Source organism: Lycorma delicatula, chromosome 2, assembly GCF_047948215.1.
Source record: "Lycorma delicatula isolate Av1 chromosome 2, ASM4794821v1, whole genome shotgun sequence".
NCBI classification, from domain to species: domain Eukaryota; kingdom Metazoa; phylum Arthropoda; class Insecta; order Hemiptera; family Fulgoridae; genus Lycorma; species Lycorma delicatula.
Genome location: NC_134456.1, coordinates 12,982,344 through 12,999,876, shown reverse-complemented (window position 1 = coordinate 12,999,876; position 17,533 = coordinate 12,982,344). Strand labels below are relative to the sequence as shown.

The window sequence follows — 17,533 nt, the reverse complement described above, 5'->3', positions numbered from 1 at the left end:
CGTCCGAAAATGGTGTGAAAGGTTTAGAAATAATAGAATAATGTGCACGATGAAGAATGTTTGAGGAGGCCCTCGATGATCACAGACAACTTGTTGAAACGCGTCGATGATGAAATCGGAAAAGATCGTCGCTCAACGATTTCAATCATTAACCCCTCAAGAAGATAATATGTTTCTTAAATTAAAAGTTTAGATTTCATTCAAATAGTTTTAAAAATTTAATTTTGTTTGTTAGCGAGTCTTGTCTGGCAAAAAATTTTACTTTAATTTTTAACAGTTTGGTAAAATTTAGCCAAACTGTGTATCCAAATTAAAGAGTAAATGTAATGGTTTTCATTTTCTTTATAAAAATCTGAAGTGAAAAATGAAAAGAAATTGGTCTCAGAACTGTATTTTTTGTAGTTCATGAGAAATCATGAGTTAAAAGACAAAAGATATGTTTGTTGCCCACATTATGCTTCTGTTACTGAACTATTTAAGATCAATTATCTATTTAAAAAACAATTAAATGATTTTGTTCTACAGAAAAAATATTACTGTGTTCATAAATTTTTAAATAATACTGATTAAAAAGTAAAAAAAACCTCAATTTTCCGTGTCCTATTCATTGTGTAAACAAAAACACAATCTCAAATAATTTTCACTAACGCATTCTCAATTGTGAATTATTTTATACTTATACATTTATATTTGGTTCCTTCATTTATTTATCTCAATATTATTTTATCTTGTTTTTATATTTTAAATAATTAATATGGACTTAAATCACACCTAATTTTATTTTGTAATCGATAATGAAATTTGTCATGCTGTTCTGATTAAGGTTTCACCACGGTTTCCCTTGATCCATCCAAGTAAATGCTGGGATAATTCCTTATTTATTAATGAAATAGCATATTTGTGCATTCCTGAGTATTATATACTCTTATACAATATATTATTCTGCACTAATCAATGCTTCGCTCCGCCGGTGGCGGTCCTGATTGTGACCTGGTAATGCCGCGCGAGACTACATGATGGGACCGAGTGGTGTTGCGGGGTTTGTCCCCGGCTCCTGCGCGGAACGGAATGAGGTTACGTTCCCATAATTAGGTGACCTAATTTAGTCGACTTATTTGGGTGCAAGGTCTGAATTTCTATGTTACGTAAAATATAATTTTGATTGGTGCGAGTGTAGCACTGATTTAACTTTCAACTCGTTCGTTTTCTGAGGCATTCACAGTCTCGAACGGTGCTGTCAAACTTGGACTAGGCGCGGGGTCCGCGCTTCCGCGGTTTCGGTTAGTTAGTTTAAGGGAATCATGTTAGATTGGATGTGAAGATGACCGTTTAAATACAAAATTTGATTTATATTTTACTGATGCAAATGTCTGTCCGGATGAGGCCTACAGCGAAGGTAATAAGCTGAGTTATTTAATCACCGAAGCAAATGTCTACCGAGGCATTTGCATCGGTGGCATCCCAACGAGTCCAGGCTTATTACTGAGATCTAAAAAGTCAGAGGGCGATAGACGACTCCCGTTAAAGCCCAACAGGTCAAGGAACGGTGGGGGTGGGACCGGAACGTCACTAGGCGAGTGTCTTCCCCTAAGGGGTTGGGACGATGCAAATGTCTGCCGAGGCATTTACATCGGTGGCATCCCGGCCGAGGCCTGGCTGATGACTGTGAGATGTAATCAGTTAAGAGGATCTAAAGACGACCTCCGGTAAAGCCCCTCAAGGCTCGGAACGGAAGGGATGGTGTAGCGACCGGTTACGTCACAAGGTTACCTCCTACGGGGTTACCCATTCCCCACGGGTTAAGCTTCCCCCGTACGGGGTTGGGATGCACTAATCAGAATAAAACACATTATTTAATTAAATCTCAAAAACAAAATGTATACAGATATCTTTTACTTTCATGTCTAATTGAAAGTAGAACTTTAGGTGACAGAACAATCAGATGTCAAACATATGTCAGATGTCAGAACAAACATATGTTCGAAAAGGCTTCTTGTCGAGTTACGGCTAGCATAGCTTTCGCTCGGATTTCAGTTCCCCGGTGAAATGAGGTCATGCTGAAATTTTTAAGGCGTTATGTAAGGGATAAACTTGATGGTTTCTTATGTTTTATGACCTGAAAAATTGAATAAAACAAAACCCAGAACTATCATCCCCTGTTTTTATGACATCCAGCGTAGAACAGAAAAGTTCAGTAACGAAAAACACGTTTTTTAGGTTTGAAGTAGAATAACTTTGTTAAACAAATTTGTAGAGTTTAATTTTGAGAAAATCATTGTAATATACTTTATGGAAAAAAATTAACAGAAAAACTTTAAGGATTTGTAAAAATTAAAATAAAGTTTTTTTTAGTTTTTTTTTTTAGTAAAATATATTTAAACCTTTGAAAAATTAAAATACTTTTAATTTACTTTAAAAAACAAATATTCATTGTGGTTTATATTTTTCCAATTTAAAATAAATGTTTGAAAATTCATCGGAAACCAACTGGTATCGAAAACCGGGGAAACAGGGGAAAATCGAAAAAGGGAAGAAGGGAAAAAGGAAACGGAAAGGGAAAAGTGAAAAAATGAAAGATGCAGGGGGAAATGGAAATGGGGAAGATGAAGGGAAAAGGGAAAGTAAGGGAAAGAGAAACTGAAGAAGGAAAGGGAAACGGGAAAAAACGGGAAGGGAGAGCGAAGCGTGCCATGACACTCTGATCGTGACGGGAAGCGCAAGTAACCTTAGAGTACGGGCGAAACCGCGATGGGATGCTAGATTTGGGATTGTAATAAATTGTTTGTTTATCTTAAATTGTTATATTAAAAAAGCATTGCGATTGAAGCTACATCTATATTGTGGACGAAGTCGCAACGGGGTACGCTAGTACTCGATTTATATTTTTTTGTAATATATGTTTTATATTTGTAAAAAATGTTCCAAGTGATCATATTGAGCGTCATCTGAATTTTCGTCAGGCGTCACAAGAACGTTGACAACAACGTTTTACACATTGTTGTCAACGGAATGCCGTTGACAAATAGAAATCGATGGATTTCTAATGCATGTTCGCCTTCAGTTCATCGATAGTATGGGTGTTTGATTCATAAACCGTATTCTTCAAGTTTCTGCGAAAGAAAAAATCACAACTAAACAACGCGAGGAATCCGAGGACCACCAAATCAACAGTTCTCTGCTGACGGTTCTTTCTGTAAAAACAGCAAGAACTACTACAAGTGAATAGTTTGGTATGTAACAAGTTACTCCGTCTTGTTGAAAGAAGGCGTACTATTTTTCACGATCTGTTAATTGAATGTACAATTATTTTAAAATTGTACGGTACACTTCTGTATTGACAGTCCGGTTAAAAAAAAATATCGGCCTCTATATACGATTATCAGAAACAGCACATCATACACCGATTTTCTCAAAGTGAAGTGGACGCTCAAACATTCGGTGAGGATTTTTAGCCACCCGATACCTTGTATTTTGCGAATTAACACGTCTTGTTAATGAATCCGTGCCTCTTCTGACATGAAATACAACTTCGGATCTAACTATTCATCGACTATATTTTTGAGAAATCAGTCGCAACAATTAAGACATTTCCGTTTGTCCGTTGTACAGTTTGACTGTTTGCATTTTTTTACGCGATAAAGTTTTCAATTTAAGTTATGAAGAATCTTACGGCAATATGTGTATTTTACACAATCTTGCTGCGATAATTTACTCTATAGATTTTTTTGGACCGGCAGATATTGTTCTTTGAATACGGGCTACGGCCTCTAGAGTCCTGACAAAAGGTGGTTGACTATTTGGTTTTGAGTTTGAAACCAACTCCGCTGTGCGCCAATTTTTAACCTAAGTTTTCGCTTACCAACAATCTTTAATAGTAATGTTCGAGCGCTTTCAGATTATTAATCCATCCTCAGGAACAATAAAGTGTTATATATTATAATTATTTACTTCACATATCATTAATTATACTAAATTGAATTTAAAAAAGTAATAATTTTATTATTAATAATAGTAAAAAGTAATTTAATTATTAATAACGTTGCTAATTACATAATTATTATTCTCATTAGTAACAACATTTCTGTTGTACATTTTATAAAATGTTTGGACCGTCTCGTGATTAGGTAGCAAATTTTCATGAGATGACTAAACCTATTTCATTTACAGTGAGTCAAATCATACTGTCTTGCTTTGAAGTGTTTTAATAAAATGCTAATCTTGCATCATCGTTATCATTTGTTACGTTTATGTATATATACCCTTTCTAAAATATAATACTATGTTTTGTGATTACTTGAAAAGTATACTGAAATGGGCTGTCAGATTTTGTAATGTACCGGTAAATGTGATTCGTGTAAATTGTTTAGTAAATTAAAAATTCTGATGTTTTCGTGAATATATTTACGAATGCGTAACATTTGCTAATAAGTAAACGTTATTTAATATTTTAATAAAAATTAAAAAGCAAAAATTATAATTATGTAGCAACAGATTTCTTCCTTAGTGCGCGCGCCCGCGCGTGTGTGTGTGTGTGCGAATGCTTGCATTACTGATGAAGACATGTACACACATAAGTTTATCAAGATGGAAATTAGATTTGATTAAATAGTAGAAAGCTTCAACCCCTTGTGAACCGCTCGCTGGTATATTCAATCTAGTTTTGAAGGTACAGTTTTATTTATTGTAATACATCATTTGTGCTAGATTTTAAAAATTCAGATTATAATTAAAGCGAAATGTTTAATCATAAATAAATGTAAATAAAATAAATTTCTTATAGTAATAAATGCTTTAATAAAAAAAAAGTAATTCAATAGCCAATAATTAAATAATACAATAATTTATAAAATTGTATCAGTCATACGGTGATAGAGATAGAATATTTTGCGAAGAGAAATTTTAAGAGGTAATTATTTTTTTGTTTAATTTTTTGTGGTAGCAGCAAGCTTCAAGTGAAAAGATTTGTCAGTCTGTGACTAATGCGAGAATGGTGTGAGGCTAACAAACAAAACTGCGTAGTTGTCTTCCGTTGAGTCTGATTGGCTACCGTTGGACAGTACTTGTCACGCGGTGGTACAATTCAAATACTACCCTAAACGTAACGGTCATTATTGCTGTGCAAGTAAACGTTAGACGTATGGACGTTCGATATAATTAAATTAAATCAAGATTTGTCGACTATTTTATATTTATTACATTTTATTTAAAATAATAATTAATCTCCCTTAATTTTAATAAATATATTAAAAATATTATGATAAAGTTTATTCGTTTTTTAAAGTAATTTATAAAAAAAAAAGATTCTAATGACATAATAACAAATAAAATGTTTCCAGTTTTATTTTCAATTCGACCCAGTATTACCCAGGAATATACAGGCTTATGGCACACGTAGCTACGTGTGCTTCATATCACTTAACATTTAGAAATCTACCGATGCAGCTGCAACCTTTACAAACTGTACAGAATAATTATTCAGTTCTACATAGATTTGTCGAGTAAAGTTCTATTTCAGTACTCGTTCGATACACTTCATCGTCCTATTTAATTCATTAACATATACGCAAAATGTTAAAAGTTAATTATTTACAGTTAATATATATACCAGTTGTATAATGTTAATTGTAAAATTAAAGTTCATGTTTGATTTTTTAATAATTATTAACCTTTGATTGTAAAAAAATCTTTTACGGTAAATTAGAATTCAATAAGTTATTAATAAAATAAAATTTTATGTACTTATCAATTTAAAAAAAAATGTGAATATGTAATTTAATAGTCGCACAAGTATGTCATGTAGTGTCCACATCAGATTTTTTTCTTTAATAGTTTACTTCACAAGAACAATTGATCCAACTCTGACAAACTACTAAAGTTCAAGCTTCTACGATAATAGAGATACCTGGATAAATTTGTAATTAAAATCATTCTCTAAAAGTTTAATTAAAATATTGGTAAAAAAATTGTTCAAATCACGTCAGTGGTTGTTGAGTTAAAAAGATAACTGCACACGCGCGCACCCATAACACACACACACACACACACGATTTATTACCCATTTAACAAAGTTATTGTACATAAAACATAAAATCAGGGTTTTTTATCCCATTTTATTAATTTTCACCACAGGTTACTTAAAACCTGCTGCAGATACGGATCTAGGACTTATTTTAAATAATAACTAATAAGAAATGATCCGCAACTGAAAAAAAAAAATATTTTAGAGAAAAAACAGAGAAAAGATTAAAGAAATGATTGATTATGTTGGCTTTTTTTAATAATTCAAATGGAAGATATCTTGAAGGAAAATTGTATTTTTATTTTTACTAGGAAGAATATGACCGAATTAAGTACTATGAAGCAACTACAAACTAGCGTAGAAAAAAACATTACCGTTAAAAAAAAAGGAAGTGAAACCGCAAGAGAACCGATCAGACATAAATCAGTCGACATAAAAGCAATGAGTCATCTCTTATTACAGTAGACAAAATAGCGACAGCTGTCCAGTATATAAAAACACAAGCATTGAAATTTCGTATCTCTTGTACAACAGTCAGACGTTTTAATATATATCTATATCTGTGTAGAGAGAGACTGAGTGAGAGCGCGCTCTACTACATAAACGATTTATTATGAATAACTAACATATCTGTTCATATTCTTCCCTTTCGGTTTTTTGACTATGCGATCTAATTGTGCGTCCATTATCTTTCAATATATACACACGCACACCCATAGGCCAAAGCAAATAAAATGTTTAGACTGCAGAATTAAAGGAAAGAACTATTACAATTATTTTAATACATTATTTATACGAATACGTGTCCCTGATTAAATGTTTTAAAATGTTTGCATTTCCAAGCATATAACGTAGAAAGGAAACAAGGGCTTTTAAAATATTAAAAGCTGATAATTTTTATTACATTTAATAGAGGAAATAGAAAGAGACAAAATATTTTCAGCTTGCATAACGATGCAAAAGCGTACTGCCGGGTTATTTGTCTCCTACAACTCGATTGTTTGTCAACGGAATTTTACAAATGAGGTGTCATTATGTTCAGAATAAAATGCTTAATAAATTTTGTAATAAGTAAAAATTTTATCAAATAATTACAAAGATACTGAAGCATAAAAAATTTCTTAATTTTTTATTTCGTTTTCAAAATTTTTTATTTTGTAAAATAAAAAATTATATTTTCTAAATTTAATTAAAGTAGGTTTACCCGCTACTGAGAAATAATTTTTTTGTTGAAAATCACAAAATGGTGTCCAGAAGGAAAACAAAACAAAGTAGGACTTATGTCGATATGAACTTTTTTGCACATTTTGGTGTCCTGAATCAGTTTCTGGAGTTCGGCGAATACGTCGTACGTGAAAAGTTGAGTTTTTTACATTCGTTACTTTAGCATGGTGAGGACGAGATTAGGAAAAAATAATTACGTACTTTGTAGTAAAATATCATTTAAATATTTTACATACATAGCAAGAAACTTAAATTCTTTACTGTTGAAGAATATACATAACAGCAAAAAAATATAATTAACCTCAGTTCTATATATATTGACGTCTTTTTCGTTTGTTCCCGATTTCAGATATATATTTGAGTCTTTAACTAGCAGACCCGGCAATGCTTCGCTAGTGCCAGATTTGAGTGTATATATATATATATATATATATAGAGAGAGAGAGAGAGAGAGAGTTTAAATGAACACAATTGAAAATTTGATAAAAAGATTAAAAAACTGAACATTACGGAACTTCACAAATTTTACCTTTCACTTATTTTCCTTACCCTTTTCCCTTTCCAACTTCTCCCTTTCACCCTTCTCCCTCGCCCCTCTCCCAGTTTCCTTTTTACCCTTTCCCGTTTTTCCCTTTTCTCTTTCCACCTTTTCCCCGTTTTCCATTTTTCCCGTTGGCCCGCGCGTAAATCGGTCCATTCCAGTTTTTTGGTCTTTAGCAGACACGCATACGAACATGCCTTATATATATATATATATATATATATATATATATATATATATATATATATATATATATATATATATAGATAAAAAGGTCTGTTCGTGTATTTGTTTCGTAAATATCTCGACACCGGCCCCAGCTAGCGGGTATAGTTTTTGCAAAAATATTTCTTTTCACGTAACTAATATTCATATTCTGAATATGAACTAAATCGGTCAATAATAATAATTTTTCTAAATATCTCAACCCCAGCGCCATCTAGCGGGTCCATTTTTTGTAGGGATACTTCTTTCCATGTGAGTAACACATATTCTGAATATGAGGCAAATCGGACCATAAATACAATTTTTCAAAATATCTCGACGCCAGCGCCAGCTAGCGGGTCCAAACAAATTCAGAAACCTTCCCTGGCATGCGTCTAACCATTCCCCAAAGTTTCATCGCTATCGGATGAACGGTTTAGGATGCCATAAGAGACATACAGACAAACAAACATTAATTTTTATATATATAGATAGGCGTACAAGGAAGTCATACGGTGCCCATGTCAGATTTTTTTTATTTATGCGATTGTTTTTCTTCGTAAAATAATATACTATAACCAAAAAGTAGGCACCAGAATGTACCGATCACTAGCGCGAAAATTCCTATTCGTTAGTATCTTTTTCTACAGTTAAATTTCTAATCTAACTTTCGTTATATCAATATTCATCATTCAAGATAATTAATTTTTACAAAAGAGGTAATCAATTTTGGAAACCTAATAATCTCATCCCAAACCAATTTGGTTTCAGGAAAAGTATAGGGACAAGGGAAGCAATTTTAGGCCTCAGATTAATAGTAGAAAGAAGATTAAAGAAAAACAAACCAACATACTTGGCGTTTATACACCTAGAAAAGGCTTTCGATAACGTAGACTGGAATAAAATGTTCAGCATTTTAAAAAAATTAGGGTTCAAATACAGAGATAGAAGAACAATTGCTAACATGTACAGGAACCAAACAGCAACAATAACAATTGAAGAACATAAGAAAGAAGCCCTAATAAGAAAGGGAGTCCGACAAGGATGTTTGGAGTGTCGCTTTATATGGAAGTGAAACTTGGACGATCGGAGTATCTGAGAAGAAAAGATTAGAAGCTTTTGAAATGCGGTGCTATAGGAGAATGTTAAAAATCAGATGGGTGGATAAAGTGACAAATGAAGAGGTATTGCGGCAAATAGATGAAGAAAGAAGCATTTGGAAAAATATAGTTAAAAGAAGAGACAGACTTATAGGCCACATACTAAGGCATCCTGGAATAGTCGCTTTAATATTGGAAGGACAGGTAGAAGGGAAAAATTGTGTAGGCAGGCCACGTTTGGAGTATGTAAAACAAATTGTTGGGGATGTAGGATGTAGAGGGTATACTGAAATGAAACGACTAGCACTAGATAGGGAATCTTGGAGAGCTGCATCAAACCAGTCAAATGACTGAAGACAAAAAAAAATAATAATCTCATTCCGACTGCGACCCGCCCGGAGGGCCGGCTAGTAATATAATAAAAATGTATATCATTAATTAAAATATTATAGTTCAATTTTTAAGAAAACGATAAATTAATTAAGTAAATATTATTAATAAAATACTTGTAAACATAACGGCATACGTCAGTTTTATTGAGATGAATCTCAGTAGAGACTGAAATATTTTTATTCTTTCATTTAATTTATAGATACATATTTATTAACTTAGCAAAACCAATTCTTTTGTTATTGTATTTGCTCATATTCCACACTGTACTAATTATATCAATGACAAAAGTATAAAAATAGTTTACCACCAAGAGTATAGAATTCAATAATGTTTCTAACTTATCCCTATTGTTATTTCATAATAGCGCTTTCGAGGGTTTTCTTCAAATCGGTTAATAAAACTTTTTCTTTTTAAAAAATCACACGTTAAACTTAAAACATTAAAATTGTAAAGATATAAAAATATGTAATCATAAAAATGTAAAATATTAAATTTTTTTGTTGTGTGGCTGGCCACACATACAGAACAGTACTTAAACTTGGTGGTAAACTGTTTTTATACTTTTGTCTTTGATTATATATATACAATTTGAGACATTTGATACCTAGAGATAACATAAAACTTAATTATCTTATCAATTATAAAACTTCTTATACAAAAAATTATGGTTAACTGACATACCGTTATGTTTCTCTCAGCCTCCCTACCCCCTCTCAAAATAATAAAAATATAATATTTTATTATTCAATAAAATATAATAGTAGTATAAATTACTTAATTTTATTGCCATGTGGTGGTAGTGACCTTCGATAACAACCAGATTGATTCGTGTTCTTTAATTAAAATGTCATCGATCAGCACTTTTATGAACTAACAGAACATCAAGGTATAGACTTGGCACCGGTGGATAGAAATGCTGAAGAACGCAAATAAGACCACTACAACGCCGAACCAGCTGAATAATGATGATACCTTCTTAAAACTAAAGTTCAAATCACGGTTTGCTGTTTTTATTATTATCCTAAGCTATCTATTTTCGTGAAACACCGTGAAAATAATTGTCAATATAAAAAAACATAGTGAATTTATTCTGCACAGATTAAAATAATGAAAATTGAAATTATCTCATATTTATAATAATCGTACATAAAGAAACAAAAGCGGTAAAAAATACAAACTTTTTATTATATACTTTTTAATAAATTCCAATATTCTGTTTTCTGATTTCATTCACCGATTTTGAGCTTACGCCGATTCAAACAAAACACACAATAAAAACATAATAATGTTGCTGAAGCACATAGATGATGACTGAAGTTCGCTTAGACTCTAAGCGAACTTTCTTATTATTATTCTTCTTATAATCCTCTAAGCCTTAGAGGATAATAAGAAACAGGATGGACTATACCCCCTTAATATAATATATATTAAAAGATTACAAGAAACTAATTAGCCTTTATTATTAAAAATAATTTTAATATTATTTTCAAGCAACCGATTAAATAAACTAATTTGCATAATTAGTAGGCGGCTCTACGAGTCTAGGAACAGGACTTTATGAGGAATTCTTGCTTTGAAGAAGTAACGGCCACGCGATGCTTGACGACGCCGTGATCAAGGGGATTTTTATTTATTTATTTATATATATTTTTTATTACTTTGTTTTACAGGAGAAGTAGGATAAGGTGCACTCATGTATGTGTAACGGAATGTTGTAATTAAAAATAAAAAGGGTCGAAGCGTGGCGACATGTAGGGCCAGGGAGGTAGTCTTTTTGCCTAGAGTGTTCGGGTCCGCCTACATTCAAGAGTGGTGGGGTCGGAACTCCCCGATGATGGCATAAAGAAGCCTTAAGGTATGAGTGGGTCGCGAAGTGAAAGATGTGCGAAACGTACATCTGGAACTGTTGGATTAGGGACAGGATGGGTAGCTCCTTAGCGGAAGGACAAAGCGGCTATCCGGAAGAGGAATGTCGGTGTATCCTAGTGAAGTTGGGGAGACCCAGGTGGGAAGCCCCAGAAGGGGGCTAGCTAGGGTGGGCAGACTGCTGCCACGACACTCCGAGGTGACTGTGTTTTGCTTAATGGCGAGGATCGGGTGCATGGGGATGTTTAAAAAATAAAAAAAATAAATTTGCGTAAATTAAATTTAAAAAAAAGGGTTTTAAATAATGTAAAATAATCTCTTAACTTTAATAATTTTACTGTAAAATTTTAGTTCAATTAATAAAATTAAATTAATGTGGCTAAAATGAGCTTTTATTTTATATTATTAAGATTAAAATAAATTAAAAAATTAAATGTAAATTTATTTCTAAAAAGAAAAATTAAATGAACAGTCTAAATATTAAAAAATTAAATATCACAAGCATAACCGGACGTCAAACTGAGAATATTTTATTCGACACTACTCTCCTTTCGTGATTATTATTTTCATACTGTTTACTATAATAAAATTAATATTATTAACGCATACTTTATTAATCTGTTTTATTTTATACATATATTAAAATAATTCAAGCTAAATATGTAATACTGTGCAAAATTAATAGAAATATATAAATTATTTAGTGTACAAAAAGAACGGATACAGACGAACTTCAGATACAACTCGCCCTCGCTGTTAACAATATATACGAGTAACAGTTAAACAAAAAAAAAAATCCCTTTCGGCACGCCGGAAGGCGGAGGTAGATTTCATCGGTGCTAAGTAGGGGATAAAAAAGATTTCCACCGTAAAGTTAAGAAAAACTTCAAATTTACTCAATACGACAATGGTAGCACGTGGAAAAATATTACACATGTTTAGCATACGACAAGCCCCATCTTCTTACAATTCCAATCATATTTTGGTCATCCCTTACCGGAAGGGTTGATCATATCAAAAATTGTTTCAGAAAAAAGTTTTAGGTAATATTTAGAGGACTAACGATTACTTTAAACAGATTCCAGTGCCTATTAAGGGAGGTATGATTTTGTTTGTTTTCGAAACCCCATTTTTTCTACCCCCTGGGGCATGATTGATGATATCAAAAACCTTTACTTACATAAATTTTAGCCTCTTATGCAAAGAATAGTAGGAACTTTAAAAGAATAAGAAATTACTTAATAGGAAAGTTATAGCGATATTTTTTTCGAAAAAAGCCCCCGTATCCACCGTGGTCTGATTTTTTCCAATAATGAACTCGACAGAGATTTTTGGTTGTTATATGTTATATATCAATTTGAAAGTTATTGGCGCAAAATTAGGACAGTTATAGGATCCACAAGAAAATTAAATACATATATATATATATATATATATATATATAGATACAGATATAAATGCATATATAAACTTTTGAACTGACGGTGGTTTTGGGGTATGGAGGAGAAACGTGAAGATATGTCGAAATTTTCCAGAAATCGAATCATGGTACCCATTACAATAGATAGCTTTCTTATGAAATCTACCTAACAGTATGTATGTGTGTGTGTATTGCGCGCGCCCTCCATGTTCTTTAATTACGCAACAAACTCAAAACTTAAAATATTTTTTGTATTACACGAATCCATTCTTTTGATTTCATTGACCCAAAAATTGTACGGGAAGAGTACTTTTTTTAGAGAAAATTTACTGCATTAGAAATTGTAAGGTCAATTGATACATACGCTCAACACGTAATATATTACAATGGCAACAGAACACAATTTTCTCGTTATTTTTTTATTACTACCGTTATGGTTGACAAAAAAGTACATTTCATTTTACTTATCAGATTAAATGTATCACGTGCCTGACTTATATCCGAAAGGTTCTGGATTCGAATCCCGTTAATTTTTTACGTACCAAAATCTTTATTTACTTCAATGTCATATTTAAAAATAAGCAAACAATAATTATAAGTTTGGGCATGAGATGTAGGCGTTAAACGAAAAAATAAATACAAAATTATATAATATAAAAAAAGAAATGCGTTAAACAGCGTAATCCAGTCAGTTTTTCCTTTTTCACTGGACGGAAATACATTCGAATAAGAAACTGAGAGGTCGGTTGTATAAAATCAGTGATTATTTTACTAACTGTATTTTTACAACGTAAAAATTAAAATAAACAAAAAAGTTATTAAGTATGATTTTTTTTTTAGTTTTTAACACTATACATAAAACGACAAATATGATATAAGTTCATTAATAGTAAGTACAACCTTACCATATACTTACCATAGTAAGTATTGTCAAATGGAGAATATAACATTGATTTAAAATATTTTACGATTTTTTTTTTTTTTTTTTTTTTTTTTTTTTATAAATAATAGTAAAATTATAATATATTGATTCGTTAATAAATTTAAAAAAATGTAAAAAAAAATTTTACCGTAAAAATAATTTTTTTTTTTTTTCTTCACTTCCTTACCGGTTAGCTTGGATGTTCTACGTATTGTTGAATAAGTCAAACGAAACGCAGCAAATTATATGATGCCAAATTTGGCGGGAACGGGGCCAAGGGTGAAGGAAAAGTCAGGTTAAATGGCAACATAGGACCTGTCAGTCACTAAATGTTTAAACTGTGTTTTATGATGAATACAAGCTTCCTATTAAGAATAGATTCTCTGTATATCAACCGAAGCGAACCGGTGTCTTAAATAATTTTGAAATAATTTTCAGTTTCAGTAAATCTTATTATCTCTTAATAAATAATACATTAATTAAATTATTTATTTATTTGTATACTCACACACGCGCGCACAATTTTAATTATATATATTGAAATATATTACTATATTTTCCGACGCTTTTATAAATTATCGGTAAATATTTTTTAAACGTTACGAATAAAATTTTACATATTTTAACGCTCGTTCCGAATGTTTCTCCGAAAGAAAAAATTAATCTTCATGTAATTTATGAGTAATTTCTGTTTAAATTTTTACTTATGTGTAGTTAATGAGATGAACTGTGACTGATAAGATCCCGAATGATGCCGGGATTCGAACCCAGGATTATGGTATATCCAGTCTGTTAAATTACCAACCGATCGATCTAAGGAAGTTCATTAAATTTTTCTTAAAAATCATTTTCCTCTAAAAGAATAATCAACTATACATTTTCAACAATTTTATGATTTTTTTTTTTTAATTCAACTTAAAAAAAAAGATAAATTAAATATGGAAAATGTTAAATATAAAAGCTTATAATGAATTATTGTCATATATATCTCATTGTACTGTTTTCGAATAATTTGTGCTTTAAATATTATGTATGTGTAATCAGATGTTACATGATAATATCAAGCTCTTACCGGGAGTCGAACTCGGAACCTTACGTAAATTATAAAGTATTGGTTGCTCTTCTGCAAACCAACTACCGATGCTTTATCCTCTCTTACAATTAATTTTTATTAAATAGATATGTTAAAAAAATACTATATATTTTTACAAATTTATTAAAATGTTGCTTTTATTTGCTGCTTTCTTTCCTAGCAAAATTTTTTTTTTTTTTTTTTTATTCCTGAGAATAAATTCATTTATGAATATTTAACGACAAGAACTAAGATCGGTGAACAAATGGTAAGTTATTTGGGAGATGAACCCAGGAGCTCCAATAAATCAATATATTTTTGATAACGATACCGCTGCGAATTTTTACCTTGCTTAGTAAGCTTCATTCTCGTTACCCAAATTAAAACTTGTTAATATATCAAAAATGAAATATCTTAAATTCCATGTGTAAAAACTCTTTCTTTTTATTCAGAAATAAACTTTGCTTACATCAGTACAGTAAATTTGATATACAATATATTTTACTTCCCTTGTTAATTAATGGTCAAATAACCAAATATTTAATTTGTTTCGTTTTATTGTTTATTTTATCGATAATGTTTCGCTCTATTTAGATACATTATTAATTTATTTTGTAAAAATAAATGAGTGTAAATTGGATTCTAACATTTTTAATCTAATAAATATTTTAAAAATGGAATGTTCGAGTAAATACAATGACAGGTAGTTTATTGTTTAAATAACGAACGTAATAAAGACGGTTATCGGGTGTAATATGGCACTCAATAATCTCAAAGGGAATAAAATCTTTTGTGTGAAATTTTATTTACGGTACCTTGAAGTACAATTACATTATAGTGAAGTACGTTTCTCTTCAGTAATCTAATCTTTCTACGAAAGAATTTCTGTTAAAAAGATTGTTTAATTTACTCGTATTTTATTTGAATAACACAAACAAAGAATAAAACAACTGCAAATTATTATTTCAAAAATTGTAAGAAAGTAAATAAAACTCACCTTAATCACTAATAACGAATATCTAAATAAAAAGATGTAAATTGGAAGACATTACAACTGGATTAGGTTACGTTAAGCAACAGCGTTCTCTCGAAACGTTAATTGTAGTGCTTACTGAGTATCTATGTATACTTTACCGCCAATAACTATAACACAAGACTGGTAGCTGTATTTCATATGTTATTCTCTGTTTACACTTGCTTCTGCTTTACCCCCACTACGACAACGATCGTCACCGGTAGACATCTTTAACACCACTACATCTAAACAACAAAATTATCATGAAAAATAATTCCATCTAAAATTTTGGTTCGCAAACTATTTCATTCACCGTCAATTTTCTTTTACAATGGATCATCCATTATATGCTGTCTAATATTAAATTATTTTTGTTATTTTTACTTCTTATACGAAGTAAAGAAAGTATTGTGATCGCGAAAAATGTTAGTCTTCAGATTTCAACGGAAATATCCATTTTGATCATCCCTGAATCCATTTTGACCAGTTCGGCGTGACGTCTGTACGAGTATGTATGTATGTATGTCGCATAACTCAAAAACTATTAGCCGTAGGATGTTGAAATTTTGGATTTAGCACTGTTGTAACCTACAGTTGTGCACATCCCTTTTTGATTGCAAATTAAAACTAAAATTTTAATTAATGAAATATTTTTATCTTAAAATGAAGGCTTCATCTCCTTTTGTTTTTTTCATCTTTTCTTTTCTTTAATTTAAATATATTGATTTAATAATTATTAACCCGTGATAGTAAACAAAAATTTTTACAATACATAATAATTCAACGATAATAAAAAAAATTATTAGCGAAATAAAATTTTATGTACTTTTAAAAATGTGTAAATGTAATAATAGGCATTACATATGTGTATATGTAAAATAGATGTTGGTGAAACATCTTATTTAATATTAACTAAAATTATAATTTAAAATCGTATTATTTTTGGATTTTCTAGTTCAATTTCTGTTTAATTTTACTTAATTATTGTGGAATTTCTGTTTAATTTTGTCTATATTAAAGTTAACTACTGAGTGATTGGAAAATAGACACTTATAAGAACAACATATACACCGAGGCATACATACCCGATCTTTAATAAATTGCAAAAAATTTATATATTTTACTTCATTACTCCTCTGATATTGTCGGGCAATATTCTCCCTAAGTCGGAGTTGATCATCATTTCGTTTAATTGTTTTTTGTTGCCATTCATTTAATCGTTCTTTCATTTGATATAATTCTTCTACTCTTAATTTGTGTACACGTTCTCTAATTTTTTTATTTATTATTACCTTGGTCTTAACGTTTTCTTCCCCTTCATATTCATCTTCTTGTAGTTTTTGAGATACATTTCTTCATGTTATTTTTCTTTTTCCTGTATGATTTTCATTTTTGATTATTCACCAAATAATCCAATAATAAAAAATGAATATTTTACACTGTTAGGTAGAAATTAACATTTGTAACCATACAGGAGTTCACTAAACGGAATAGTTTAATTATTATAAACTTTTGTTTATACGACACTCCAGAAATCTAAAACTTTTGTTAATCAGCAACTCATAAAGATACGAATAATAGTTATCTAGTAATACGAGAAATAAAAGGACTTTTACTCTATCATATTTCATATAAAATTGTTGAATTAATAATTGTATAAATATTTGATGTTAATAAAAACTAATATTTCAGCAGATGTCCACTTTATTAATGAAATGGAGGATCGTATCTCACTTTCAAATGAAATTAATTAAATG

At 30.7% G+C, this 17,533-nt stretch overlaps 1 long non-coding RNA gene across 1 annotated transcript in view; it reads right to left on the bottom strand.

Annotated features, from left to right (window-relative positions):
• LOC142320475 (uncharacterized) overlaps positions 1-15,898 on the bottom strand; it is a 110,851-nt gene extending 94,953 nt beyond the window's left edge. The window contains exon 1 of the long non-coding RNA XR_012755400.1: positions 15,759-15,898. This is a non-coding gene — a long non-coding RNA (uncharacterized LOC142320475). The remainder of the gene's footprint in view (positions 1-15,758) is intronic.
• Between the last annotated feature and the right edge of the window lie 1,635 nt (positions 15,899-17,533).